We start from the raw sequence: 27465 nt of genomic DNA on the forward strand, positions 1-27465 counted from the left end.
GTTGAGATGTAACAAGAGCTGATCTTCTTTGCAGTGGGCTGAAGCCTGGAAAGTGCACAGAGCTGAGGCAAGGGATTTAAAGGGACCAACTAAGGGAGGTGAAGAAAGAAGGAAACTGAGGCAGCAGCCAAGCAGCACCAAGTTGCTGTGTCAGCAGGTGAGTTGTGTTGAGGTTCCTCAGGCAGCCACTGAGGACTGTGAGGGCTCCTGACAGAGCAGACCTGGGAAGACCCTCGGTGAAGCCCCTTGGAAACCTTCTAAGGGTAGGTGTGTATGGTAATAAGTGTTGGAAAATGCTCTAAATGTTGAACAGGAATGCAGGGTAGGGAATAAAAATGAATGATTCAAGAGCATAGTAATAAGAGATTGCCTGGCTTTTAAAACTCACCAGTTGAGTCTCAGAGGTTCTTATAAGAAATTTTAGGGAACACATGAACTTTTAGTGTGTACTTCTGAGTCCAGTTGGAAAGAGACTGTCCAGGAAACAGGAATCTTTCTCATTCTAGGAAGTTGCACTTGATGAACTTCCCATGTGAGCTGATGCCCTTGGCAGGAGAAGTGCTCAGCAAGGAGGCTCTTTGCTCCTAGGCAGGAAGAAAGGCCAGTGCCCTTCCTCCCCAAGGCCCAGCCCAGCAGGGCTGGCAGGAGCTGCTGGTGTGGCTGCTCTTTGGGTTCTCAGCTGTGCCCGTGGGGTGGTGACATCGTGTTCCTCCCTGTGCTCCAGGGCAGCCAAAAGCCCCAGCACAGCCCCTGGGCCTTTTTGGGAGCCTGAGCTATTGCAGCACTGGGGATGGGGGGTTGGGGGTTTTTTTCCCTAAAAGTAGAACCATGGGGGGATCTCTTATCTCACAGTTGTTGTTTTTTTGGTATCTTAATTAATTACAACTTTAGAAGAAAACATTGTATAACTTAGCAACTGACTTGCACTGGTTACACTGGAAGTGCCAAGGAGTTGTAGTGTCCACTGGATTGTTTGTATTGAAGCAATTTGGTGTTTACAGAGGGATAATAACTCCTGTCAGCAGCAAGGTCCTGACTGAAGTGGCAGCTGCAGTTGTTCCTGTGGTGTGGGCCAGTGGAATTCCAAGGAAATGGACAAGGACAGAACCTGTAAGAATTACCCCTAAACCAGAGGCTCTCCTGGTAAGGCAAACCCAGTATCCTTTAAAATTAGGAAGCCAAGCTGGGTTGGTTTTCTAGTAACAGCTAAATTTGCTAATCATGGTTTGATAGTAGAATGTGAATGCAAGGACCTGTAAAGAAAGGAAATGGGAAAGCTGATTGATTGCTGGGAGCAGGGGCTGACAGACAGTGGCACTGGGTGTTTGGTTGTGGTTGGGAATGAGCAGCTTGACCTCCCCAGGGTTGTCTGTGCTGGGGGTGGGTTTGGGTCCTGTGTGGCCACAGGTCTGTGCAGCAGCTGGAGCCTGGTCAGGTTTGGGGGCTGTGGTGTGCCAGGCTCCTGAGTCTGTTGTGCCTGTTTCCTTTGAGTGTCCCAGTGTCCCTGCTTGGCTGTTGGTTGCCCTGCAGGCAGAAGAGCCCAGGCCTGGGCTGGCTCAGTGTTGGTGTGACCCACAGTGGGTGTCCCCTGCCCTCGGGACAGTCCCCAGAGCTCCCTTTGGATCCCCTGGTGAAGGGTGGGAGCTGCCCAGAGCCAGCAGCATCCAGCTGGAGGATCCAGGAGGATGCAGCTCTGCTTTGCTGGGAGGTAAGAGGTGGGGGTGCAGGAGCTGGCAGGGGTGTTTGCAGGCAGAGGGAGGGCAGGAGCAGGAGAATTGCAGCTGCCAGCAGCTGGGGCAGTGCTGGATGGAGTCGGGGCTGGAAAAGGGCCCTGAGTGTCAAGGCAGGGGAGAGCCCAGGGTGGCCCTGGGAGCCCTGGGGCTGTGAACAAGTGCAGTGGGCAAAGGAATGGGCACTGGAGAGCTGGGCAAACAGCTGGAGGAGTTGCAAGGAGAACCAGGAGACTGGAATCCAGGAGCAGCAGCTCCTTGTGTGTGTGTATGTAGAAGCAGGTGTACTGCAACCCCAAGTGAGGTGGCAAATGAACCTCAGGAGGCTGGGAACGAGTCTCACAAACTGGTTAAAGTGGAATGGATTCTTCCTAAGTGTCTGAAAAGCTTTTCTTTAGTGTTGCTTTATCAATTGAAAACTGGAGTGATTGTCAAGATGTTGGCACTTGTTTTCCTGTGTCTTTGGTGAGGTGTTGACTCAGTACCTTTCCTGGAGCTGCTGTTGGATGAAGAGGTGCCCCCAGTTGACCTGTAAGGTCCTGGTTTTCTTCCCTGCTTCTGCCAACTTGTGCAGGAGATGGAATTCCAGTGCTACAGTGTAGATGGGTCATGGTGCTCCCAAAGGAGCTTTGTGCCTTCAGGGCAGGCTCTGGTGCCCCTGGAGCTGTTGAAAGAAGCAGAGGGTTGGCAGTGAGAGACTTGGAATGATGTTGCTGTGGCACAGAAGAAATGAGCAGTGATGGTACAATTGGCTGTTTGCTCTTGAATGTAATTGTAGGAGCTGCAGGAGTGCAAGGTGTGTGTTCCAGTCCCCACCATTTCGTTTGCACAGGTCCTGCTCAGACACAGGTCCAACTTCCTTAGTCCTTAAAACAATAGAGGGAGAATTAAGGACTGGGAGTGTTAAGGTGATTGGTGTGACAGGGGTTAAACTGGGAAAACTTTGGGGAATTCCTCAGTTGGTCTATTTGCTCTTGTTGTGCAGGGAATAACTCTTGTCAGCAGCAAGGTCCCGACTGAAGTGGCAGCTGCAGTTGTTCCTGTGGTGTGGGCCAGTGGAATTGCAGGAGAGTGGAAGGGGGCAGAACCTGTAGGTATTACCCCTACTGTGGGATCTCTCCTGGTAAGGCAAACCCAGTATCCTTTAAAATCAGAATGCCAGCTTGGATTGGTTGCAGGAACAGCTAAATTTGCTCCTCCTGGTTTGCTTGTAGAATGTGAATGCAAGAACCTGCCAAGAAAACCAATGGCCAAGATGATTGATGAGTGCAGGACCTGAGAGAACCCCTGTAAGTGACAACCTCGAGCAGTTTCCAGTATTGGATTGAAAAGATGGCCTTTGCTGCATCTCCTGGAGCAAGGAAAGTCAAGAAACCTTTGCTTCTGCAGGAGAAAATCTGGAAAGTGGGAAGGAAGAAAAGAAGCCCCCTGACTCCTCCCTGAGCCCCAGACAGCCCCTGAACTGCCTTTTTGGGAATGGTAGGACAGGGTGGACTCTGGATTGCTCCCTCTGGATGTGTGGTAAGACTTCTGCCAACTTTGCAAACAGCCTGTAAGAATTTACTGCCTTGGCTGGATGGTGGAAGGGCAGCCTTTAAGCAGCTGAAGCATTCCCTGAGGAGAGCTCTGGGTCTGCCAGATGTCTCAGAACTGTTGGAAGCATCTTTGTTGGGGAGGGCAAACAAAGGACAAGGTGTGCAGTGACCCCCCTGACAAGGGACTTTGAGTTAATGGCCTCCCTGCAAGTGAACTTTGTGGGCTGTTCCTCCTGTAGGGCAGGTGATAGTCCCAGCTACAGTGAGGGGAAAAATGGTTAAAAGAGAGCCCCAAAAGCTGGAAATCCTCCTGGAGGCTCTTGGCAAACAGAGTTTCCTGAGTTGCCTGTGAAAGAAGGATAGTGATAGCTTTTGAGTGCTGGTAGATCCTTTTAATAGATAGCCTTGAGTGTGTCCTTGTTGCACCAGTAGGCTTTGTCCAACTCCCCATATTCCAGGAGATATACACGTTGAAGGAAAAACTGATCCTTTTCATACTCCTTTGTTGGCTTGAGGCTCTCCCCTGCAGGAACTCCAGGAACTCCTGGTGCCGCCTGGGCCGATGGATTGGACGCCCCAGCCCCTCCGTTCCTGCCCAGCCGCTGGGGCCGTGTCGAGTGGTGGCACTGCCAGCCCTGCAGGTGAAGGGGAAAGGGCCTTCGTGGGTCACATTTCTAGCAGATAAAGTTGCAGAAAAAGGACCTGAGGTCTCTTCTTGAGTTCAAAAAGCTCCTTTTGCTTGGTGAGCAGAACAAAGTGGATCCTTCAGAGTTCCCATCTGTGTTTGTGTCTCAGGCTGTGTTATGATTCAGGGCTGTAGCTGTTGTTGTCACTGAGGAGTCAAACTGTACTTTCAATAATGAGACACTGGCCTGATGGCTCAGTGTCAGGAAAAGAAGGGGAATGCTGTCTGAGTGTTGAGATGTAACAAGGGCTGATCCTTTTTGCAGTGGGATGTAGCCTGGAAAGTGCACAGAGCTGAGGCAAGGGATTTAAAGGGACCAACCAAAGGAGTTGAAGAAAGAAGAAAGAAGGCATCTGAGGCAGCAGCCAAGCAGTATCAAGTTCCTGTGTAAGCAGGTGAGTTGTGTTGAGGTTCTTAAGGCAGGTACTGAGGACTGTGAGGGCTCCAGACAGAGCAGACCTGGGAAGACCCTCAGTGAAATCTTCTAAGGGTAGGTGTGTATGGTAATAAGTATTGGAAAATGTCCTGAGTATGGAACAGGACTGCATGGAAGGAAAACGAACTCTCCTGTAATGCTGACCCCTCCCATCAGCTGCTGTAGAGATACCTGTGTGTGCCCTTTGTAGCTGATTGCCAGGACACCCTGCGGGCTGGGATCATGGCAGGGTGTTGTAACCAAGGAATGCCTGGCTCCTAAAACTCACCAACTGAGTCTTAGAGGCTTCTTTGAAGAGCTGTTTTCAGGCAGTAAATTGGCCCCCAGGAGGGACTCTGTGCCTGTTCTCCCGTGGCTCCAAGGGATCTCTGGGCCTTCACGCCGGCACCGAGATTTTCTCAGGAAGGGCCTCAGATCCCCGGACCAGTCTGGGACACAGGCAAGATCCCCCTGCCTTTAGAAATGAGGCCTTCTTGTGGCTTCCTCCCCGTCCACGTTGGTGGGTTCCCAAGAAGGCCTCTTGAAATGCCTTTTGGGCTGTGCATTGAAGCCTTGGGAGCAAATTGAGCCCCCCTGTAGGGACAGTGCTGTTGGTGCCCCCTGGGCTGGGGCACCCCGAGGACTCCAGCGCGCACCGAAAGGATTATTCGGGGAGATCCTCGGGGTGCCCGGCCCTGGGGAGCTCAAAGCAAGGTCCCTGCAATGGATTCAGGCATTGCTGACAGTATCCCAGGGGTACCTGTCCCTGCTAGACATGGAGCTCTCTAATGGGCTGTAATTGGGTTCTAAAAGTGGTGCTCCAAGTGCCAAAGAAGTGTGGGATTGGGATTAAGAAATGAGCAGTGATGGTACAATTGGCTGTTTTCTCTGGAATATTATGGTAAGAGCTGCAGGCGTGCAAGGTGTGTGTTCCAGTCCCCACCATTTGGTTTGCACATGTCCTGGTCAGACACAGGTCCAACTTCCTCAGTCTTTAACAAAAATAGAGGGAGAATGAATGACTGCCAGTGTTAAGGTGATTGGTGTGACAGGGGTTAAACTGGGAAAATATTGGGGAATTCCTCAGTTGGTCTATTTGCCAAACTCACCCAAACCTGTGCTAGGAAGAGATGGACTGGAAAAGTTGAGGCAGAAATGAAATGGAAAACTGTTGATATTGAAACTGTAATTGCTGAAACTAAATTTGTCAAAGCAGCAGCTCTTGTTGTGCAGGGAATAACTCCTGTCAGCAGCAAGGTCCCAACTGAAGTGGCAGCTGCAGTTGTTCCTGTGATGTGGGCCAGTGGAATTGCAGGAGAGTGGAAGAGGGCAGAACCTGTAGGTATTACCCCTACTGTCGGATCTCTACTGGTAAGCCAACCCAGTATCCTTTAAAATCAGAATGGCAGCTTGGATTGGTTGCAGTAACAGCTAAATTTGCTCCTCCTAGTTTGCTTGTAGGACGTGAATGCAAGAACCTGCCAAGAAATCCAATGGCCAAGATGATTGATGAGTGCAGGACCTGAGAGAACCCGTGTAAGTGACAACCTCGAGCAGTTTCCAGTATTGGATTGAAAAGATGGCCTTTGCTGCATCTCCTTGAGCAAGGAAAGCCAAGAAACCTTTGCTTTTGCAGGAGAAAATCTGGAAAGTGGGAAGGAAGAAAAGAAGCCCCCTGACTACTCCCTGAGCCCCAGACAGCCCGTGAACTGCCTTCCTGGCAATGGTAGGACAGGGTGGACTGTGGATTGCTCCCTCTGGATGTGTGGTAAGACTGTTATGCTGACTTTTAAGAACAGCCTGTAAGAATTTGCTGCCTTGGCTGGATGGTGCAAGGGCAGCCTTTAAGCAGCTGAAGCATTCCCTGAGGAGAGTTTTGGGTCTGCCTGATGTCTCAGAACTGTTGGAAGCATCTTTGGTGGGGAGGGCAAAGAAAGGACAAGGTGTGCAGTGACCCTCCTGACAAGGGACTTGCAGTTAATGGCATCCCTGCAAGTGAACTTTGTGGGCTGTTCCCCCTGTGGGACAGGTGATAGTCCCAGCTACAATGATGGGAAAAATGGTTAAAAGAGAGCCCCAAGAGCTGGAAATCCTCCTGGAGGCTCTTGGCAAACAGAGTTTCCTGAGTTCCCCGTGTAAGAAGGATAGTGATAGCTTTTGAGTGCTGGTAGATCCTTTTAATAGATAGCCTTGAGTGTGTCCTTGTTGCACCAGTAGGCCTTGTCCAACTCCCCATATTCCTGGAGATATTCATATTAAAGTTTAAAGTACTCTTCCTAATCCTTTGTTGGCTTGAGGCTCTCCCCTGCAGGAACTCCAGGAACTCCTGGTGCCGCCTGGGCCGATGGATTGGACGCCCCAGCCCCTCCGTTCCTGCCCAGCCACTGGGGCCGTGTCGAGTGGTGGCACTGCCAGCCCTGCAGGTGAAGGGGAAAGGGTCTTTGCAGGTCTTGGGGATCACATTTCTAGCAGATAAAGTTGCAGAAAAAAGATGTTGAGTCTCTTCTTGAGTTCAAAAAGCTCCTTTTGATTGGTGAGCAGAACAAAGTGGATCCTTCAGAGTTCCCATCTGTGTTTGTGTCTCTGGCTGTGTTATGATTCAGGGCTGTAGCTGTTGTTGTCACTGAGGAGTCAAACTGTGCTTTAAATAATGAGACACTGTGTGTCTCAAGTGTCAAGTATGAAGGGTGAATGATATCTGCATGTTGAGATGTAACAAGGGCTGATCCTTTTTGCAGTGGGATATAGCCTGGAAAGTGCACAGAGCTGAGGCAAGGGATTTAAAGGGACCAACCAAGGGAGGTGAAGAAAGAAGAAAGAAGGGAACTGAGGCAGCAGCCAAGCAGTATCAAGTTCCTGTGTAAGCAGGTGAGTTGTGTTGAGGTTCTTAAGGCAGGCACTGAGGACTGTGAGGGCTCCAGACAGAGCAGACCTGGGAAGACCCTCGGTGAAGCCCCTTGGAAATCTTCTAAGGGTAGGTGTGTATGGTGAGAAGTGTTGGAAAATGTCCTGAATGTGTAACAGGAATGCAGGGAAGGAAAATGAACCCTCCTGTAATGCTGACCCTTCGCATCAGCTGCAGTGGAGGCACCTCCGTGTGCCCTTTGTAGCTGATTGTCAGGACACCTAGTGGGTTGGGATCATGGCAGGGTGTTGTAAGCAAGGAACACCTGGCTTCTAAAATTCACCATCTGAATATTAGAGGCTTCTTTGAAGAGCTGAGTTGAGGCAGCAGAATTGGCCCCCAGGAGGGACTCTGTGCCTGCTCTCCCGTGGCTCCAAGGGATCTCTGGGCCTTCACGCCGGCACCGAGATTTTCTCGGGAAGGGCCTCAGATCCCCGGACCAGTCTGGGACACAGGCAAGATCCCCCTGCCTTTAGAGATGAGGCCTTCTTGGGGCTTCCTCCCCATCCACGTTGGTGGGTTCCCAAGAAGGCCTCTTGAAATGCCTTTTGGGCTGTGCATTGAAGCCTTGGCAGCAAATTGGGCCCCCCTGGAGGGACAGTGCTGTTGGTGCCCCCTGGGCTGGGGCACCCCGAGGACTCCAGCGCGCACCGAAAGGATTATTCGGGGAGATCCTCGGGGTGCCCGGCCCTGGGGAGCTCAAAGCAAGGTCCCTGCAATGGATTCAGGCATTGCTGAGAGTAGACTGGACTGTGCAGACAGGGAGCAGTTTGTCCTGTGGAGTTGGGCTGGGTTTGTTCAGGATGCCTTGGGAGGCAGGGCTGGAGAGGCTCCTCTGTTGGCTGTAGTGGTGGAAGGCTGTAGCAGGAGAGCTGGAGCCTTCGACCTCCTGCTCCCCCCGTGAGCCCCGACGGGACCGTGCCCTTGGCAATGGAGGGCCCCCCATTGCTGAGTCAGCGGTTCCGGGGGCCAGGAGGGATGGGATCAGGATGCCGAGCTCCGCCCAGGGCCAGGGCTGCAAATGTGCAACCAGGGAAAGAACTGAAAGCAGAGGGAGATGGAGGCCAAGCTCCAGCACGGGGATGGGGGAGAAAAGACCCTGGTCCTCAGGTGGAGCTTTGAATTCCCTGGAAAAATGGATCCTGTCAGACGGTTCAGGCCCTTGTGGGTGCTGGAGCGGAGACCTCTGTAATTTATGATCACCTTAAAAAGTTGCAAGGACAGCAAGTTTTGACTGCAGGATGAGGTGGGAAACAAAGTGAAGTGGTCCAGAGAAAAGCTGAGCTTAAAATTGGTCCTGTGCCAGAGCAGCCTCGTGCAGTGCTTGTTGCTGTCCCTGAGTGTCCCATTGCAGTGGATGTTTCCAAGGGTGCCTTGTGCTGGGAACACTGGGGGCAGTTCCCTTTCCCTGGGCAGGGCAGGCAGGGCACGTTTCCCCCCCTCGAGGGCGGCTCCACAGTCCCACCCTCTGCCCTGGGAGCCTGGCAGAACACCTGGACCCACTGTCCTTGCCAGAGAGGGACAAGGGATGGTTGGATGGGTGAGGGAATGGGTCAGGGAGTACAAGCACCATTAGAATGAGTAGTGCAGCACATGGAAAGGAAGGGGGCAGTTAATCCGCACAAAATTCAAGCACCTGCCCAACCTGTGATATTTTTAGGAACTCAGAGGTGTTGTGGTCCCCAGGAAGTGTTGCCCAGGACTAGGCAGGAGACTTCAGGCTTTGTCACCCCCAGAGCAAGGTGGAAGCCCAGCAGTTGATTGGTTTGTTTGGCTTTTGGTGACAACAAGGTCCTCCTTTGGGACCAATCCTTGGCCTAGGCCATAAAGTCCCAGGACAGAAGTGTGAGTTTGAGTGGGAAATGAGCAGCAGGGAGGGTTGAAAACAGCTCAGGGAGCAATTCAACAGGCTCTGGACCTGTGGTCACTACAAGCTGGAGAGGGGGAACTGAAGGTTCGTGCCAGTGATAATGATGCCAGTTGGAGCTTCTGGCAGAAGTATGGTAGTGTAAGGGGGGTACTTTTGAATTAGATGATCAGTGGAGCATAGAGGCACGAAAAAGGAATCATATTAGGATGTGAAACGGGCTGGAGTAGGGTACAGTGTAACTTCATGGCACAAGGTAATTGTAAGGTCCATTGTGCTTTTCAGCAAGTCAGCCTGATATCCCCTGTTATCAGAGCCGAGTTCTTCCTTGGTTTTGCTCCATATTGCAAGATAGAAACATCTACCCTTGAAGCACAATGGTAGAGGTCACACATAGGGGTGAGGAAGATGATGGTGAGAGGAAGATGATGTGGGCAGGGGTCGCTGGCCCCTTGCCCCACGAGCAGGGCAGGCACAGACAGTTGCCATCAGGCAATGAGCAGGCAGTGTTTGGCTGCCATTCAGGCCTCCCCTTACACTGCGTCCTGGCCCTACGTGGTGTAATGTGGAGCTGATCCAATGGGCTGTCAGGAGTGCTGAGCTGAGTGATCCTCATCCTGCCCCCCAGCCTGTGTTGCTCCACTGGGACGCCCGCTAAGGGATGGGCACCGCCCAGCTGCTGCAATCCTGACAGCCCTGGCCTGTCTGTGTGGGTAGGCACAGCTCAGTGATGGGAAGCAACTGAGAAAGAAGACTTTAAATATCCTTTAGTGTCCCTTTAATACCCTTTATTTAGTGTTATGTCGTGTTAATAGTTATCCATAATATTGTGTTAAGATCCTTTTTGGTATCCCTTTAACTCCCTTTTTACTAGTTAATATTATACTGTATTGAATGCTGTTCTTAGTATTTGTTTCAATGCCACACGATAAGGCAGTTCATTTGTATCCTTTTTTAACTTTTGATTCTCTTTGCTAAGTTTATTATTATTATTCTCACTGTAATAAAGATATTTTGCGTGTTTGAATGTTTGTGGCACTTGTCTTTATTCTGGGCATGTATCCTAATGAACTGTTACAGGTAGGAAGGAAGTGCCCTTAGGATTTGGGAATAGGAAGTTACTGGAAGCCAGCCCAAGATAGACCCTGTTGGAGAAGCAGCTCTGAGTCTGTTACTGGGCTTTAGTGGAAACTTAACAAATGATCAAATGGGCCTGAAGTCCCCATAAGGCCGTGGGTAAAAAGCTCCTCCAGGATGCCCAGGCCAGGCCATGCTCAGGAAGGCAGCATCATGACATGGAAAGGGTGTATCCAAGCCAGAGCTAGAGCAGGGGTCGGGGCAGGAGCGAGGCCTCGGGAGGGAGTTGCCAATGGCCCTGTGGTTGAAGCAACAAGTGTAGATCCCTGGACAGTGAGCACAAATCACTGGGGAAATGGGGAAAAGCCCCAGAGCAAGTGCTGGGAGAAGAGAGGGAGCATGCATGGCTCACTGCTGGGTCAGCCAAATCTATCAGTGGGAAGCACTTCTGGAAAGCAGGAGCTTGTAACCTGTGCCACAGTGAGTTTGAAGTCACAATGGGGGGAGGCAAAAGTAGTGCATGTGCTGAGTGAGACACTGTACCTGTGGGAATTAAACAGGAAGAACTAGGGCAGTGTCAGGTTTGTAGGGATTTGGGGTCAGTTGGCAGTGGTTTGGCTACTTGGCTCCCAACTGACACCATCATGGAATTAGTGATTAAATGCAGACAAGGAAAATGGGAACATGTTCCTGTGAATAAATGTTAGTGGAGGGAATGATATTGCCATGTTTTAGCTTGATGTCTTACAGACCCTGTGGATCCTGGCTGTCCTCACACCCCTTGTGGTCCCTCTGGGCGATGCTGTTGGCCCGGGCAGTTCCCTGGAAAAGGTGCCTGGGTCGGGTGACTTGGTTGGATTTGGATGGAGATGGAAAAGCAGCTCCAAAACAGGACCCCAGGCCAAGGTGACCTGGGAAGCAAATGGCCCTTGCCCAGGGGTCAGTCTCCCTTTGTGCCCGGGGGGACTCTATGGCAGGGCCGGGGTGTGTCGGGCTCATTGTGCGGGCGGCTGGTGGTGCCCTCAGTGGGATTGGATGGATGTGATTCCATGGGCTGGGGGCACTGTTGCCATGCAATGCTGTAGTTTCCCTTATGGTGACAGGGTCCAGGGGGTCTCCCTGGCGTCGTTGTCCCCCTTGTGTGAGCAGTGCCAGTCACAGCCACAGTGTCACAGCAGCAGTGCCCTCCCCTGGGCTCTGCCTGCTGGGCTGTTCTGGGTAAGTGCTGCCAAAAGAGCAAAGGGATCAGCTTGGGCAGGGGATGGGACAGTTGGGCATCATCCTGCTGAGGCCAATATTGGTCCAACTGTTGGGTACCTGCTGCCTATGTCCTGCAGCCCCATCTATCAGGATCATAGAATTAATTTGCCCAGTCTTCTTCCAGTGCTCCCATCTTGCTCCAGGCAGTGAGGCTGGGGGGACAAGGGACTGGGAGGAACGGGAGCTGGTATTGGATTTGTAGACAGTGGAGACATGGAATTGCTTGGTAACCAATGGCAAAGAGCTGGGCCAGGTGTATCCCGAGTGGTGAATTTAGGAGCACAAGGGATGCCCACTGTATTTAGCCCCCCCTTCACTCCAGAATGGGATGGGGAGTTTGGGCAGCTCTCTAGTGGTTCCCCAAGATGTAATTGTTGTGCACAGGGGAACACCAGTAACTTATGAACTGGGCTGAGTGCACATGCCATAGTGTGTATATTGTAATACAAAGGAATGAGGCACAGAATGACTTAATGAGAACCAATGAACTGACATGGAGGGCTGTGTTCACATCCTGGATTGCAAAAATTATCTGAATTTTATCTCCTGAATTGCTGCAATGCATGGACCAATATTGTGCTGGAAAAGTAACACATTTCAGTGTAAGTAAACCAGGGATTTTTGTATGTAAATACCAATTATTACCCTGCAAATATGAAATAAGACTTGACTTGATCACCAAATGCAAACGGTAAATATAGGGGTCAATTAGTGACCTTTGGGCATCAGGTAGAACAAGTCACTGCTCACCACTGGTGGGACATATTTACAGGATTCTCACCATCTGCTACAAAGTTTTTGAACCCTTTAATCCATCCACTGATCACAGTAATTATACTGATTTTATGAACAATATGCATTTGTTGTCTCTGGGATCAGTTACAAGAAGTTTTTTCACCCGTGTCTCTGCCCTGCCCAGGGATCAAAGGACCAAAGGAAAGGATGAGAAGTTCCCTGAGAACTGAGCCCCGGGCCTGCTGCCCCTGAGGAGCAGGGTAAGGGCTGTGTGTGCGCAGGGGCCCTGGCTGAAGGCTGCAGGTGCTGGGAGTGTGTGCTGGGCAGAAGCAGCCAAGGTGTGTGCGGCTGTTCCGTGCCCTCCACCCTCGGCCCCGCCGGGCGCCTGCCCAGCGCTCCAGGGGTGGCCACCGGGGAGCTCCCGGAACCTGCCCCTGCCCACGGCCCCACAGTGCCAGGCCTGGCCTAAAGCCGGCTTTGTTGGGCAGAGCCTGGCCAGCGGGACCCCCTTGGAGCCGCCCCCCAGCCTCCCCTGGGCTGGAGGCACCCGCAGGAATTGTCCCAGGGCCGGAGCTGCGGGCTCGGCTGCCCCGGGGCTGCCGTGTGGGCTGGGGGGGAGCGGGAGGGGCCGTGGGGAGGGATTGTGCTGAGCCACAGCTCTGGCTCTGGGGCACTCAGGAGGTGAGGCCTTGCTCTTTTCCTCTTGTATCCCCTAAATCTGTATCCCATGTGTTGGATTGGGTTTGTTTAAGCTGTTCCTATTATTCCCTGACTGGTGAGGAGTTGTTTGCTGGAGTGCCCTGTCAGGAATACTCAAAAATGCACCAGTTCTCAGGAAGCTCAACTTTGTAAAAGATTTATGAAGCTAAAATTCCACAGCCTTGGGTCCCAAATAATATTGGAGGGAGAGGCAGAAACTGCCACTGCTGCTGGGGCTGAACTGTCTGCAGTGATGGGGCAGGACTTGCCCCTGATGCCTGAGTCCGTCTTTAGGATAGATCTCAACTGTGAGGCCCTGGCTCCATCCCTTGAGAAGATGGTGTTCCTGCAAGCCCAGCTGCTGGGTTGGTGGTCCTGGGGGTACCTCTTGCCCTGGCCTGCTGTGAATGTGTTTGTGCTGCAGCTCAATAAAGTCCCCGTCAGTAGTGATTGTGTCATTTTTGTGTCAGTTCCTCTCCGTTCTTCCCCTGTCCCAGTGGCTGCATCACTGGCTTGTGCCTAAATGAACTCTTCCCCTGCAGCAGTTCCCTGCTGCTCTCAGAGAGGGTGGAGTTGAGGCCCCTCCCCAAAGGGAAAAAGGATCCATCCAAGGCAGGCCCGTGCTCACCCCCTGCCTTCCTCCAGCCTCCCCTGTTTCCAGTTCCCATCCCTGCTGGACACACAGCCTGTTTCCAAACGATCTCTGTTCTGTTCTCTCTCTGTGTCTCCCCTCACAACTCCCTTCCTCTAATCTCCAGCTGCCCAGGCCCCTGTTTTTGAGGGGCATTCCTGGGCTGCTGCCCCCCCCCATTCTGTATAAATGAAGTGCCAAGAGCCCCAAGGGCAGAGAGGTCTGCAGGGAATCAGTGCCAAGAGCTGCCCGTGTCTGCCTGTGTTCCTGCAGTTCTCCTTCCTGTTCTCCCTGGGCTGGAGAGACCTGCCTGCCCTGGGTTTATTGGAGCAGAGGGATGGGATTAAATTTGTCCAGAAGGGATGTTCACAGACACTCATTTTCTGACAGGCAGTGCCATTTTCCTTTTGCCTTTCCCAGGTTTTTCCAAGTGCTGCCCAGCCCAGGGATCCGTGTGCTGGGACAGTGATGGGCAGGAGGAAGGGGAGCCTTGGCCTCACCTGCCCAGCTCAGGTGGGTGGCACAGAATGGGGGTGGCCTGGAAAGGCCTGAACATATTTCTGAGTTCTGGAGTGCCATGAGACCTTTTCCTATCAGGTTTCTTTCCCTGATTTCCTGGGCTCCATCATCCCAGGTGTCTCTTCCTTTGCCAAAGTCCAGTGGCAGAGGATTGACTAACTCCCAAGGGGGGTTTGGAATGAAAATGATGCTGATCAAACTGGGCAAGGAATGTAGTAAGAAAGATGAGCCTCCTTTTATTGCCTGAAAGAGATAGGAATGAAAATGCTGGAAAAGGTCCCATTTTATTTAGTGTCCCCCCTGGATTTTTCATGGCTACAACTCTCTAGTGAGCAACTGAACAGAAGGGTGAAGGGCAGGAGCCTTTGACTTGCCCAGTGCACTTAATTGCCTTGTTCTCCTCTCTTCTAGGTCAGGACCAAGCTCTGATCCAGCCCAGCTCTGCCAAGTGCCCTGGGCTGTGAGCAGCCCAAGGCAAGAGGCTGCAGCCCCGCCGGCCGGCGCTGGGGGCTCCTGGTGCTGCCCGTGGGCTGGGGTAAGTCACAGGGACACGTTTCTCTCCTCCTGGGGTTGGCATTTGCTCCCTGGGCACTGGATGTGTAAGGAAGGACGGAGTAGCAGGGAAGGGAAGTGTTTCCAGACTGTGTGAATGTTGCCCCCACGTTTGGGATGGAGCAGCGATGGGGGTGGTTGGGTTTGGCCTGGGCCGGTTGGGATCAGCCATAAAGGACCCACCAGACCCTGAACCCTCACTGGACATGTCCAGCCCCTCAAGTCATTAATTTTCAACAGAGGACAAAGTATTGGTACTTGCTTCTGATCTGTGGAGAATTTCCTTTGGAATGATCAACCAGAGAGTGTATCAGTACAAAGCATCTATTTGGGTCTTTTGTTTATTTTGGTTTGTAATTTCCTGTCTGGCTTCAATGACTTTGGTGTGCTCCTGTTAAGGAAGCAACCTGGTTTTATCTTGAAATTTGGGGTGGTTTGGTTTGTTTAGGGTTTTTTCCCCCACTGACTCAGGCCTTCTGTGCATAGTCCGTGTTGTCCCACAGGACTGCTTTGGTTCTGGGTCAGACAGAGAGAAGGGAAGTGGCTTTTCCTCATCTGGAATGTTTCCAAGCAGAAGTGGGGCGTCGTCCTGCCCCTCCCCAAAGCACTGCAGGCACCTGGGAGTAGCTGAGGGCTGGCCCAGTTCTTTGAGACAGAACCATGGGGGAGAGGTTTAAGTATTAATCACATCTCTGGTGTCCCTTGGTTGCAAAGATTGGGTCCTACAGTCCCGAGTGTTAAGGAAAACAAGGAACTTCTTCCTGGCAAACCTTCTGCTCTTGCTTGTGCAGTGTTTGGGTTCTGTTGTCTGAGTTCCTGTCCAGGATCTTTCAAAGAGAACCTGTTAGAAATGTAGAGTTAGTCTTAGAATTTGGGTCTGTTGCCTACCCAACTGCCTCCAAGTCCTGATGGACTGGAGTGATGAGTGCTCTCAGCCCAGGTTATTTCTGAATATTGTGTGTCTTTCCCTCAGCTGTGGGTGAGGAATTGTGCAAGCAAGGCCTGTGTGCCCGTGGGTGTCTCCCGGGTGTGTCCGTGTGGCAGGGCTGGGACCAGGACTCGTACAGGGACCCAGCTGGCACTGGAGCTGCTGCCATTCTGAGCCATTGCCAAGGGGTGGGTAGAGACCATCTGGGAGGCTGTTGCCAGCATTCCATTGGGAGCTGGATCTCCCTCCAGCTGCAGCAGCCAAGGGAGGGTTCTTCCTTGTGCAGCCCAGCGGCTTCTGCTCAGCCTGGCCCAGAGTGGGGCTGGGGCAGGTTCTCCAGGGAACTGGAGCCAGCCCTGAACGGGGCTCTGGAGAGCAGGGAGCTGCAGGGACTGATCTTTGCAAAGCTGGGCTGAAGTTTGTCAAAGCAGCAGAACATTCTCATTCTCGTGGGTTTGTGGAGTCCGTGTTGGTGCCCAGGAGAACTGGGTCAGACTGGGTGTTGTGGTCCGAGAGCTGCAGCCCTAAATTTGGCAGGCTGTGTGTGCTGGCAGTGAAGTGCTATCCCCAGAGGCTGATGGTTTCTGTCTCCAGGGATGCCCAGGACGCTGCTAATGCCCAGGGATCTGCTCTGGGTCCAGGCTGTCTGTGCTGGAGGGCCCTGGTGGCTGCAGTCCCTGAGCCCGCAGAGACAGAGAGAGCCCTGGCCTGAGTGGCCTTTGACCCCTTGTCCTGAATTTGGGGTGAGCCTGGGAGCATGTTGAAGGTGAGAATGAGGGCTGTGCTTCCAGTGCATCATCCCTGGGAAGATCCTGTTGTTCCAGAGCACTAGGGACAGTTTGGGCTTGGTGAATCCGAAAAATCGGCCCGAAAAACTGCTCAGAGACTTTTTTATCTTTAAGCAGCCAGGTATTTGTTTATTCAATGCTGGGGGCAAGCCAGCTCGCGCTGGACAAACTTGCTTGAATTGCAAGTGCAAAACTAAGCCATTTAATACACTTTAGACACAGGGATACATCATTTATTATACGTATTAATAAGTAGGTTAGTCTCTGGGCGGAGTCTTTCCAGGCATGCGCAGTCTTCTAATTTGGGGGTCTTCTGCTCAAGCCTTCATCCCTCTGGTGGTCGCCATGGACGTCTTCCTCAATTTGACCTCTTCAATTAGGTGACCTGAATTCTTCAAGCTTGCAAACTCCTGACTCTGGGCCTACCAGATCTTATTCAAACGTCTAGTTTACCTAATTTATTACTGTGTGTGTACTACTCCTATTCTTTCTATAATAAGGCCTTTGGTCCAGGGAGCAGAACAGAACATGATATTAACCAATGCTCCTAAAATGTTCTTCTAGCAAAACAGGTATTGAGGTTTCTTAGCAGGCCAGGATATCTCAAGTGACTCTTTTAGGCCTGGCGCCTGTTTCGGTCCCCCCTTTTACTTATAACTTACGAATTCTTTCATCAGTTTTAATGAGTTTTGATAGGTATGCATCACTGCCCACATTATCAGCATCCTTTTGACCATGGTACTCAATTTGCACCATAGCCAGCGCGAGCTGGCTTGCTCCAAACGTTGAATAAACAAATACCTTGTTGCTTAAAGATAAAAAAGTCTCTGAGCAGTTTCTCGGACCAATTTTTTGGATTCATCGGCAGCTTCAGAGCTGGATTGGAGCAGTCCCTGAAAAGAATCAGGAGAGTGGAGGTTTGTCCCAGTGGTGCTTTCACACCCCACTGGACAGTCTGGGCTTTGTGGTTGAGGTTGTCCTGTATTTGCTCTGCAGATAATGGGCCCTTCCCAATTCAGCCCAGTAGATCCCAAGGGCTCTGACAGGAATATTTGTTCTTTCCTTCCCTTTGGGATAACTTCATCTCCAAACTGCCATGAGCAATTCCTTAATTTCTGCTGGAGAAAACCAAGTGTCAGAGGCAGTTTCCAAGGAGCCCAGAAGTGTCTTTGGAGCAGAGAGTGCTGCCAGCTGCGTGTGCCTGTCCCCAGCCTGGCACTGCCCACAGGGACACACTGGGCACTGACCATGAGAGGGAACAAAACCACTGCCTGCCACAGGGTTTGTCCTGGGCCAGTCAGGCCTTGGGCAGGAATTGGACTGGGCAACTCCATCAGCTGCTCTTCCTTCCCCCACAAAGCACCATCCCCTGGGCATTAATGACGTGCCCTGTGCCCACCCCTCACTGTTCACCCAACTGAAACCAAAGCAAGGCTTGCTTGGCTTTCAACAACTTAAAGGAACTTGGAAACAAAATAAATCACTTTTTTCTTCTTCTTTTTTTCTTTCAGATGCTGGAATTGCCTCTCTGGGTGTGTGCTGAGCTCTGGCTGCAGGGGACTGTCAGGCCTTGGTGGCTGTGAGTTCCTGTTCTTCTCCCTGGGAAACTGGAAAGAGTTATTCCTTGGATTGCAGAAATGTTTTCTGAAACCTGTCCCCTTCTTTGTGCCTTTTGCTGACACATCTTCTCTTTCTGCCTTTGCATGTACAGCTGTTCCCTGATGTGCATTCCCTGGCCTGAATTCCTTGCAGCTCCCAGCTGGGGTAACCTGGGAGAACATGGCAGGGACAGAGGTGACATTTGTAGCTGCCAACTTGGGGTAATTTCGAGGGGACACAGCAACTGTTTGTGTAGGAAAAGGGGAGGTGCTGCAGAGGGGAGGGAGGTGCATTTTGGAGGGGTCCCAGTGAGGGGGGAGTGGAGAGCCTGGGGCTGGAGTGTGAGTTATTAAACAGGGAACAAGAGAAGGATGCTTTGGAGGGAAACACTCAGGGAATGTGTAGGGATGGAATGGAAATTTGGGGTGTCAGGAAGAGAAAATGGGTGATGTAGAGGAAGGGAAATGTTGGGGGTAAGACTTGATCTCATCTGTAGAGAACAGAATGACCATTTAGAGGTCAAGTGAGGCAGTCAGTGGTGGGCAGGTAGAGAAAATTTGTGTTTGTAAAATTTCAGGTCACCTGTAGCAGAGAGGATGTACCTCCTGATGGACACTGAGGCAGTCAGCAGTGGGCAGGAGGGGAAACCTTTGGGGGTAAAACTTGAGGTAACATCCAGGGTAGAGACTGAATATTTTGAAGGATAAATGAGGTACTCAGTAGTGGACAGTTGGGGAGTGTTTTAGGGTAAACTTGGGTTAGCCCACAGGGTAGAGAATGAACATGTATTTGTACAGAGGAGCTGATTACGTGTGGGTAGGTAAGGAGAATTTTGGGAGTAAAATCTGCGCAATCTGTAGCAGAGAGAATGAATACCTTGGGGTAAAGTGAGGCAGTCAGTGTTGGGCAGGTAGGGGAAATTTGTGTCTGTAAAATTTAGGTCACGTGGAGCAGAGAATGTACATCCTGAGGAAAACTGGAGTAATCAGTTGTGGACTCGTAGGGAAAATTTGGGGGGGGAAATATCTGAGGTAATCTGCATGGTAGGGAATGAATATTGAGAGATGAACATGAGGTGATCAGCTGTGGAGAGGTAGGGAAAATTGTGGGGGTCGAATCTGTGGCAATGTGCAGCAGAGGGAAGGAACATTTTGGAATAAAGTGAGGCAGTCAGTAGGGGAGAGGCAGAGAAATTTCTGAGGGTCAAACCTGAGCAAATCTGCAGGGCAGAGAATGAATAGTTGGAGGTCCAAAAGAGGTAATCAGGAGTGTGCAGGTAGGGAACACTCTGGGGGTTAAAAAGAAGATAATCTCTAGGGATAGAATGACTCTTTTGTGTTCAAGAAGAGGTAATCAAGAGTGGGCTGGAAGGGGAAACTTTGGGGGTTAAAAAGGAGGTTCATTCTCTCCAGGGCAGGGAATGACCACATTGAGGTAACCTGAGGTAATGAGTGGTGACAGACCCAGACAATTGTGGGTGTTAAAGTTCAGGTGATCTGCTGGGAAGAGAAGGAATGTGTTGAGGTAAAGATGAGGCACTCGGTGGCAGACAGGTGGGGAGAGGTTTGAGATAAGCTTGAGGTGTCTGTGGGGTGCAGAATGACCCTCTGTAGGTACAAAGGAGCTGGTCAGACGTGGACAGGTAAGGCAGATGTTGGGAGTAAAATGTGGGGCAATCTGTCCCAGAGAGAATGAATATTTTGGGGTAAGGTGAGGCAGTCAGTAGTGGGCAGGGAGGGAAAGTTTTGTTTGTTAAACCTGAGGTAATGTGCAGCAGAGAGAATGCACCTCCTGGGCTAAACTGGGGCAATCAGTAGTGGACAGGTAAGGAGGTTTTGGGGGAAACTTTGAGGTCATCTTTGTGGCAGAGGATGAATCTGTGGAGGTAAAAATGGACTAATAAGTAGTTTGGAGGCAGGGAAAACTGTGAGGGTAAGTCTGGATGTCACCTAGGGGAGAAAATGAGACTTCTGAGGTCCAGTGAGGCAGTCAGTGGTGGGCAGGCAGTTTAAATTTCTGTTTGTAAAATCAGAGGTCATGTGGAGCAGAGAGAATGCACCTCCTGGGGTAAACTGGGGTAAACCTTGCAGACGTCCAGGGAAAATGTGGGGAGTAAAACTTGTGGGAATGTGCAGGGCAGAGAGTGAATCTTCTGAGGTGAAAATGAGTTCCTGGGTGGTGGAGAGGTGGGGAAAGTGTTGAGAGTAAACTGGAGGTGGTCTGCTGGGTAGAGAATGAACATCTTGATGTAGAAGTGAGTTGCTGAGATGTGGAGAGGTCGGAAAAATGTAGTGGGTCCAGTGTAAGGTGACCTGTAGCAGAGAGGATGTACCTCCTGCTGGACACTGAGGCAGTCAGGGGTGGGCAGGAGGGGAAACGATTCGGGGTAAAACTTGAGAGAAGGTCCAGGGCAGAGAATGAATATTTTGAGTTAAAACTTTGGGGGTTTTGAACGAGGTTATCTCCAGGGGAGAGAAAGAACATCATGAGGTCAACTGAGGTAATCAGTGGTGGCCAGGTGGGGACATTGAGGGCAGAAATCTTTGAGGTAATCTCCATGGTCCAGAATGAATCCTGAGAGGTGCAGAGGAGGCAATCAGGAGGGGACACCACAGTGGGTCCAGGGAGGATTCTGGGGGTAAAATGTGTGGCAGTGTCTGGTAGAGAGAAGGAACATTTTGGGATAAACTGAGGCAGTCATCAGTGGACAGGTAACACTTGAGAAACCCTCCAGGGTGGAGAATGAATATTTGGAGGTCAAAAGGAGGTAGTCAGTGGTGGGCAGGTGGGGAAAGTTTTGAGAGTAAATTTGAGGTGGTCTGTAGGGCAGAGCATGAACATATTTCCATATACATGATGTGTTCAGCTGTGGAGAGGTAGGGAGAATTGTGGGGCTAAAATCTGTGGCAGTGTGTAGCAGAGTGAAGCAGCAAAAAATGGAGAGGTTCATTCTCTCCAGGGCAGGGAATGAAGACATTGACATAACCTGAGGTGATGAGTGGTGACAGACACAGACAGTTGTGGGTGTTAAAGTTCAGGGAATGTGCTGGGAAGACAAGGAATGTGTTGAGGTAACCCGAGGGTCTCTGCAGTGGACAAGTAGGGAACATGTTGGGCTGAGCCCTGAGCTGCTCCTCTGTGGGGCGGCTGCAGCGAGGCCGAGCCCTGGCCCTGATTTGCCAGCCATGGGCAGGGGGCTCTGTGCCAGCCGGGGGAGCAGCGGGGCCCCCGTGGCAGAGAGGGCAGGGGGGCTGTGGAGCTGCCCCGGGGGGAGCGGGGGGTCCTTTCCTGGGCCGCCTCCAGCCCCCCTCGATCCCCGGGGCTGCGCTGCCCCCCAAGGCTGTTTGGGGCAGAGAGTGCTGCCAGCTGCGTGTGCCTGTCCCCAGCCTGGCACTGCCCACAGGGACACACTGGGCACTGACCATGAGAGGGAACAAAACCACTGCCTGCCACAGGGTTTGTCCTGGGCCAGTCAGGCCTTGGGCAGGAATTGGACTGGGCAACTCCATCAGCTGCTCTTCCTTCCCCCACAAAGCACCATCCCCTGGGCATTAATGACGTGCCCTGTGCCCACTCCTCACTGTTCACCCAACTGAAACCAAAGCAAGGCTTGCTTGGCTTTCAACAACTTAAAGGAACTTGGAAACAAAATAAATCACTTTTTTCTTCTTCTTTTTTTCTTTCAGATGCTGGAATTGCCTCTCTGGGTGTGTGCTGAGCTCTGGCTGCAGGGGACTGTCAGGCCTTGGTGGCTGTGAGTTCCTGTTCTTCTCCCTGGGAAACTGGAAAGAGTTATTCATTGGATTGCAGAAATGTTTTCTGAAACCTGTCCCCTTCTTTGTGCCTTTTGCTGACACATCTTCTCTTTCTGCCTTTGAATTTACAGCCTCTTTGCGGCTCCCAGCCAGGAAAACCTGAGATAACTGAGGAGGGACAGAGGTAACATGTTCGTCTGCAAACCTGGGGTAATTTCTAGGGGATACAGTCACTGTTTTTGTAGGGAAGTGTGTTTAACCACATTGGCCCAAGTTGTGTTTGCACCAGCTGGGGCCAGAGGTGCAAGGCAATCCAAAGCAAACCCTGCTCAGCCTCTAAATCCCAGGGGAAGTTCTTCAAACTGCTCATTGAGGGACTAAAGATACATTGAAATGGAATCAAGAGCACTACTAAGTTTCCTGAGAATCCCAGTATTGCTATCTCAGAATTCTTAAGCTTTTAAGGTTTTTAAGCTTTTTATGACAAAAATTAGTTTCTTCCTTTGGATGAGTCCCTCAGTAGGATTTGGGGTTTCTTTGCATTCTGAATCCCTCCCAGTGGCCCTGCCCCTGGTCAGGAGCTGGCAGGACAAACAGAGTCAGAGCTCCTGGCAGGCACAGGGGCTTTCCCCCAGAGTGGATCCAACTGCTGCCCCCCAGCCTGGCCAGGCGGGATCTGCTTTGGCTCCCAGCTTCTGCCAGAGACAGAATGTGTTCCCTTGATTGGAATGAGGATCCCATAGCTTCATCTCCTGGAGGTTCCCTGGGCAGCTGATCCACTCTGCCCCGTGTCCTGCTCTCAGTTCCTGCCCAGCCAGAGCCAACTGTGCCAAGGGCACGAGCACTGACAGCCTGGAGAGGGAATGGGGGACTGGCTTGTGTACAATTCACCTAGAAAGCCAAACGAGGGGATTGTTGGAGTCTCTGGCTCCTTGGGGAACCTGCTGGGAGTAGAGAAGCACAGCCCCACATCTCCAGCTGTGGGTGGAGTCATGGAACGTAAACCAGGACAAACCGATCCCCCAAAATGAACCGTGTGGGAGCCCAAACCCAGCTTTCAGCAAAGGAAAACAAGGGCTGACAAAAGCCTCGTGATCTGAAGGAGCTGGACCCTTCTCACAAGACCTGTTAAAGTTCTACCTTATGGATCAAGCCTGGCTTCAGCAGAAATCCAAAAAGACTTTTGAGATGATTGTATCAAACCATGTCTATACCCCTGTAATCCCTCTATCCCCCATGTAATCCTACTAGAAGAAAAATTAACTATTTAGAAATTGCAGTAAAAACTTGTGTAATTCCATAATTAACATAACTCGTCCCCTTCATTAACATGTCCAGCCTCAGATGCCTTTAAAATAGTGTTCTCGTGTTCAGTAAACTATTCCAGTTCCCTCATACTGGGATCGTGTCTAGCTTTTATTTTTCAGACCGCCACTGAACCGTGGGAGAGCAGGACCAAACAAGGGTCACTGTCCCTGTGGAAAGGCAAAAGGAATTGGTTGGGACTTGGATTGTCCCCTTGGGAGATGGAGGTTGCTGGCATGCAGAGAATGCCCTCCCTCAGGCTGCCAAGATCTCTCAGTGCAGCGGCTTTGGCCGACAGGGCAGCACAAAGATTGTTCTCTGCGGGGTCGCTCTCTGGAGGATACGGCCCCCCTCAGGCGGGACCAGGCGGCGACACTCGAGCAACGCCTTGGCCTCGGAGCGAGGGATCCCTCCGGACTCGGTTGGCTCCTTTATCCCTGGAAAGAGACGTCGCACGAACACCTTTGCAGCCGTTGGGAGAATCCCGGACAGGGCCGGAAAACCTCCCTAAGCAGGGCAGTGATGAATTGGTGCCTGTCCCCAGCCGGGCACAGCCAAGCCGGCCGTGCTCCCTCCGGCCCGTGGCTGTGAAGGGCTCTTGTAGAGCACGGAGAGCTGCAGAGATTTAATAAAAGCGGATTTCTTGACTCTATTTCCCTGCGGTCCTGCCCCTCTTTTGACTGGTGCGGCAGCGTCCGGTGGGAGCATTTCTTGGTTTCCTCTCCTGTAGCCGTTTCCCTCCCCGGCAGGACCTTCCTCGTCTGCAAATAAAGATGAAATGTTTCAACGGGATTTTAAAAAAACCGAGGGTTTGCCCCAGGAGGGTGCGAGTTGCCGAGGAAGTGGGGGAGTGGAAGGAGAGCCTCAGGTCTCACCTGGCAGGTGTCAGATGAGCTGCCCCTTCTGGATGGCAGGGCAAAGAACTGCTGTCGGCAATTGCCGAAGTTCCGCGGGCAGAGCTGGGAGCAGCCTGTGCCCGACCCGCGGCACGGTCCGTGCCAGCTGCTGGGGCTGCCTGTGGACAGACACAGGGACACGGTGACAGACAGGCAGCTCTGCTCGGGGTCCCGGACGCACGGGAGGAACGAGGAAAGGGCTGCCCCCGTTCTTCCCTACCCCGGCAGGGCCCCGGCTCCCCGCGGACGGAGCGGGCCCGTGGCCGGAGCCCCCTGTGGGCCCCAGACCCCTCGTTCCCGGGGGACACTCCGTGCGGGAACCCCCCGGGGCCGCGGGGAAGGGGCAGGGGGGTGATGTTCTCCCCGGGGAGGGCGTATGTGCGGTGGCCTCGGGGGTGTCCGAGCGCGGGGGCTCCGATCCCGCGGGGGGTGCGGGCAGCGCTGCGGGCCCGGCGGGATCGGGGGTCCCGGGGCCGGGCCGGCGTGTCCCCGCGCCCCGGCCGGTCCCAGCCCCGGCTCCGCGTCTGCACGAGGAAAGCGCCGACGTTCTGCCCTGGCCGGGCCCCGGCAGAGCCCCGGCCCGAGCGGCCCCGCCGGGATCGGCCCCAGCGCCCGCCCCGGAGCGGCTCCTCCCGCCCGCGGCGCCGGGACACAGGACCGATCCCGGTCCCGGTGCCCGTCCTGATGCCGAGCCCCATCCCAGCCCCAAGCCAACCTCGATCCTCCGGTGCCGGTCCTGAGGCCGAGCTCCATCGCCAGCCTCGCTCTCCGGTGCCGTCCCCGCTCAGCGGCCCGGGCTCGGCGCAGCGCCGGGAGCAGCCCCCGGGCCGGGGCTCCGACCCCGAGCGCCGATCGCTGCCACAGCATCCCGGGACGAGTTTCCTGCACAACAGCGGGCCGGGCGCGGCTCTGCCGCTTTTGAGGGGCGCGGGCGGGGCGGGGCCGGGGCGGGGCCGGGGCCGGGGCAGGGCCCGCACAGGTGCGAGGGGAGGGGCCCGTCCAGGTGCGCGGGGCGGGCACGGGCGGGGGCAGGTCGAGGCGGGGGGTATTTAAGGGCCGGAACTCGCCCCTGCTCCTGTTTGCTCGGGCAGTGCGCGGAGCGGCAGCAGCGCCGCGGGGGCCTCGCTCTGCCGCGGCTCTTTTCCTTTGCTTTTCTTTTTCCCTTTTCTTTTACTTTTCCCTTTTCTTTTACTTTTCCCATTTCTTTTGCTTTGTCCCCTCCCTTCCTCCCCCCTTTCCCCCCTCTCCACCCCCCCCCGCTCCCGTTACCCCCAAACCCCCTCTCTCTCCCTCCCCAACCCGCTCGTTCCCTGCTCCCCCCTCCTTGCCCCACAGGGGCAACCCGACCCCCCCAGCCCTCCTTCCTGCTCCTCCATCCTCCGCCCCCCCTGGCCCCCCAGCCGGCCTGGCCCCGCTCCCTCTCCGGCCCCTGCTGCCCACCCCGCCCCTCCCTGCCCTCCTTCCCGCCCCTCCGCCCTGCCCGGCCCCGCACGCCGCCTGCCTCCGGCCCCTGTCACTGCCCTCCTGCACAGCCCGGCCCCCCCTGTCCCCCGCTCCGTCCGTGCCCCCTCGCCCGTCCCGTCCGTCCCCCTGTCCCCCGTTCCGTGTCCCCGCAGCCGCGGGCTTGGGGGCGCCGGTTTTAATAAAGCCGCGAGGGCCGGAGCCGGCGCCCCCCCTGGATCCCCCCCACGGGGCCGGGCCCGCTCGGCGGGTCCCCCCCTGCAGTTCACAAGCACCGCCCGACACCGCCGGGGCTCCGGCCCGTCCCGACATCACACGGGGGGCTCCGCGGGCGGGGGGCAAAGGGGGCGGGTTCGCTGTCGGCAATGGACTTGGCGGTGTGTGGAGATGTGCGGGTCCATTGCCGAGAGCGACCCCGCGGGCTGGGGGGGACTTGGGGAGGGGCCCCCTCCTCCGGAGGGGGTCCGGGGAAGGGGGGGTGGGAAGGGGGTTGGGGGGTGGGAGGGGTGTGGGGAGGGAGGGTGGGTGGGGTGGTTGGGGAGGGAGGGGAGGGAGGGAGGGGGGGGGGAGGGAGGGGGGTTGGGGGGGAGGGAGGGGGCGGGGGGGGGAGGGAGGGGGGGGGGGGGGGGAGGGGAGGGGGGGGGTGGGGGGGGGGGGGGGGTGGGGGGGGGGGGGGGGGAGGGGGGGGAGGGAGGGGGGGGGTGGGGGGGGGGGGGGGGGGGGGTGGGGTGGGGGGGGGGGGGGGGGGGGGTGGAGTGGTGGAGGGGGGGGTGGGGAGGGATGGAGTGGCGCATTGCTCTGTGTTTGTGTGTGTGTACACACTTCTAATTTTAACGTTCAGAGTGACATGAGGCAGGGGGCTTCCACGCCTCGCGCCCACCCCCCCCCCCCCCCCCCCCCTCCCCCCCCCCCCACCCCCCTCCCCCCCCCCACCCCCCCACCCCCCCCCTCCCCCCCCCCTACCCCCCACCCCCCCCATCCCTCCCCGCCCCCCCCCCACCCACCCCCTCCCCCCCCCCTCCCACCCCCTTCCCCTCCACCCCCCCCCCCCCCCCCCCCACCCCCCCCCTCCCCCCCCACCCCCACCCCCCCCCCCCCCCCCCCCCCCCCCCCCCCCCCCCCCCCCCCGCCCTCCCCCCTCCCCCCCCCCCCCCCCCCCCCCTCCCTCCCTCCCCTCCCTCCCCAACCACCCCACCCACCCTCCCTCCCCACACCCCTCCCACCCCCCAACCCCCTTCCCACCCCCCCTTCCCCGGGCCCCCTCCGGAGGAGGGGGCCCCTCCCCAAGTCCCCCCCCAGCCCGCGGGGTCGCTCTCGGCAATGGACCCGCACATCTCCACACACCGCCAAGTCCATTGCCGACAGCGAACCCGCCCCCTTTGCCCCCCGCCCGCGGAGCCCCCCGTGTGATGTCGGGACGGGCCGGAGCCCCGGCGGTGTCGGGCGGTGCTTGTGAACTGCAGGGGGGGACCCACCGAGCGGGCCCGGCCCCGTGGGGGGATCCAGGGGGGGCGCCGGCTCCGGCCCTCGCGGCTTTATTAAAACCGGCGCCCCCAAGCCCGCGGCTGCGGGGACACGGAACGCGAGACAGGGGGACGGACGGGACGGGCGAGGGGGCACGGACGGAGCGGGGGACAGGGGGGGCCGGGCTGTGCAGGAGGGCAGCGACAGGGGCCGGGGGCAGGCGGCGTGCGGGGCCGGGCAGGGCGGAGGGGCGGGAAGGAGGGCAGGGAGGGGCGGGGTGGGCAGCAGGGGCCGGAGAGGGAGCGGGGCCAGGCCGGCTGGGGGGCCAGGGGCGGTGGAGGACGGAGGAGCAGGAAGGAGGGCTGGGGGGGTCGGGCTGCCCCTGTGGGGCAAGGAGGGGGGAGCAGGGAACGAGCGGGTTGGGGAGGGAGAGAGAGGGGGTTTGGGGATAACGGGAGGGGGGGGGGTGGAGAGGGAGGAAAGGGGGGAGGAAGGGAGGGGACAAAGCAAAAGAAATGGGAAAAGTAAAAGAAAAGGGAAAAAGAAAAGCAAAGGAAAAGAGCCGCGGCAGAGCGAGGCCCCCGCAGCGCTGCTGCCGCTCCGCGCACTGCCCGAGCAAACAGGAGCAGGGGCGAGTTCCGGCCCTTAAATACCCCCCG

General features: G+C 54.8%; 2 long non-coding RNA genes across 5 annotated transcripts; both read left to right on the forward strand.

The window, feature by feature from the left end:
* The first annotated feature begins 36 nt into the window (after positions 1-36).
* LOC116785705 lies at positions 37-27380 on the forward strand. Of its 3 annotated transcripts, XR_004356641.1 has the most exons (5): positions 37-157; positions 2716-2820; positions 5827-6133; positions 7104-7237; positions 27367-27380. It is a non-coding gene; the product is annotated as an uncharacterized LOC116785705 (long non-coding RNA). The 3 variants fall into 3 exon arrangements; XR_004356643.1 differs by lacking the exons at positions 5827-6133; positions 7104-7237; positions 27367-27380 and adding exons at positions 2945-3251; positions 4216-4307; XR_004356642.1 differs by lacking the exons at positions 37-157; positions 2716-2820; positions 5827-6133 and adding an exon at positions 6140-6788.
* Positions 7959-18564, forward strand: LOC116785719. 2 transcript variants are annotated; one of them, XR_004356663.1, is made up of 4 exons: positions 7959-9012; positions 11318-11327; positions 12466-12469; positions 18554-18564. It is a non-coding gene; the product is annotated as an uncharacterized LOC116785719 (long non-coding RNA). The 2 variants fall into 2 exon arrangements; XR_004356664.1 differs by lacking the exons at positions 7959-9012; positions 11318-11327; positions 18554-18564 and adding exons at positions 14470-14593; positions 17838-18187 and having other exon boundaries at positions 12366-12469.
* Positions 27381-27465: the final 85 nt, after the last annotated feature.

This window comes from Chiroxiphia lanceolata, chromosome 4 (assembly GCF_009829145.1).
Source record: "Chiroxiphia lanceolata isolate bChiLan1 chromosome 4, bChiLan1.pri, whole genome shotgun sequence".
In the NCBI taxonomy this organism is placed as follows: Eukaryota; Metazoa; Chordata; class Aves; order Passeriformes; family Pipridae; genus Chiroxiphia; species Chiroxiphia lanceolata.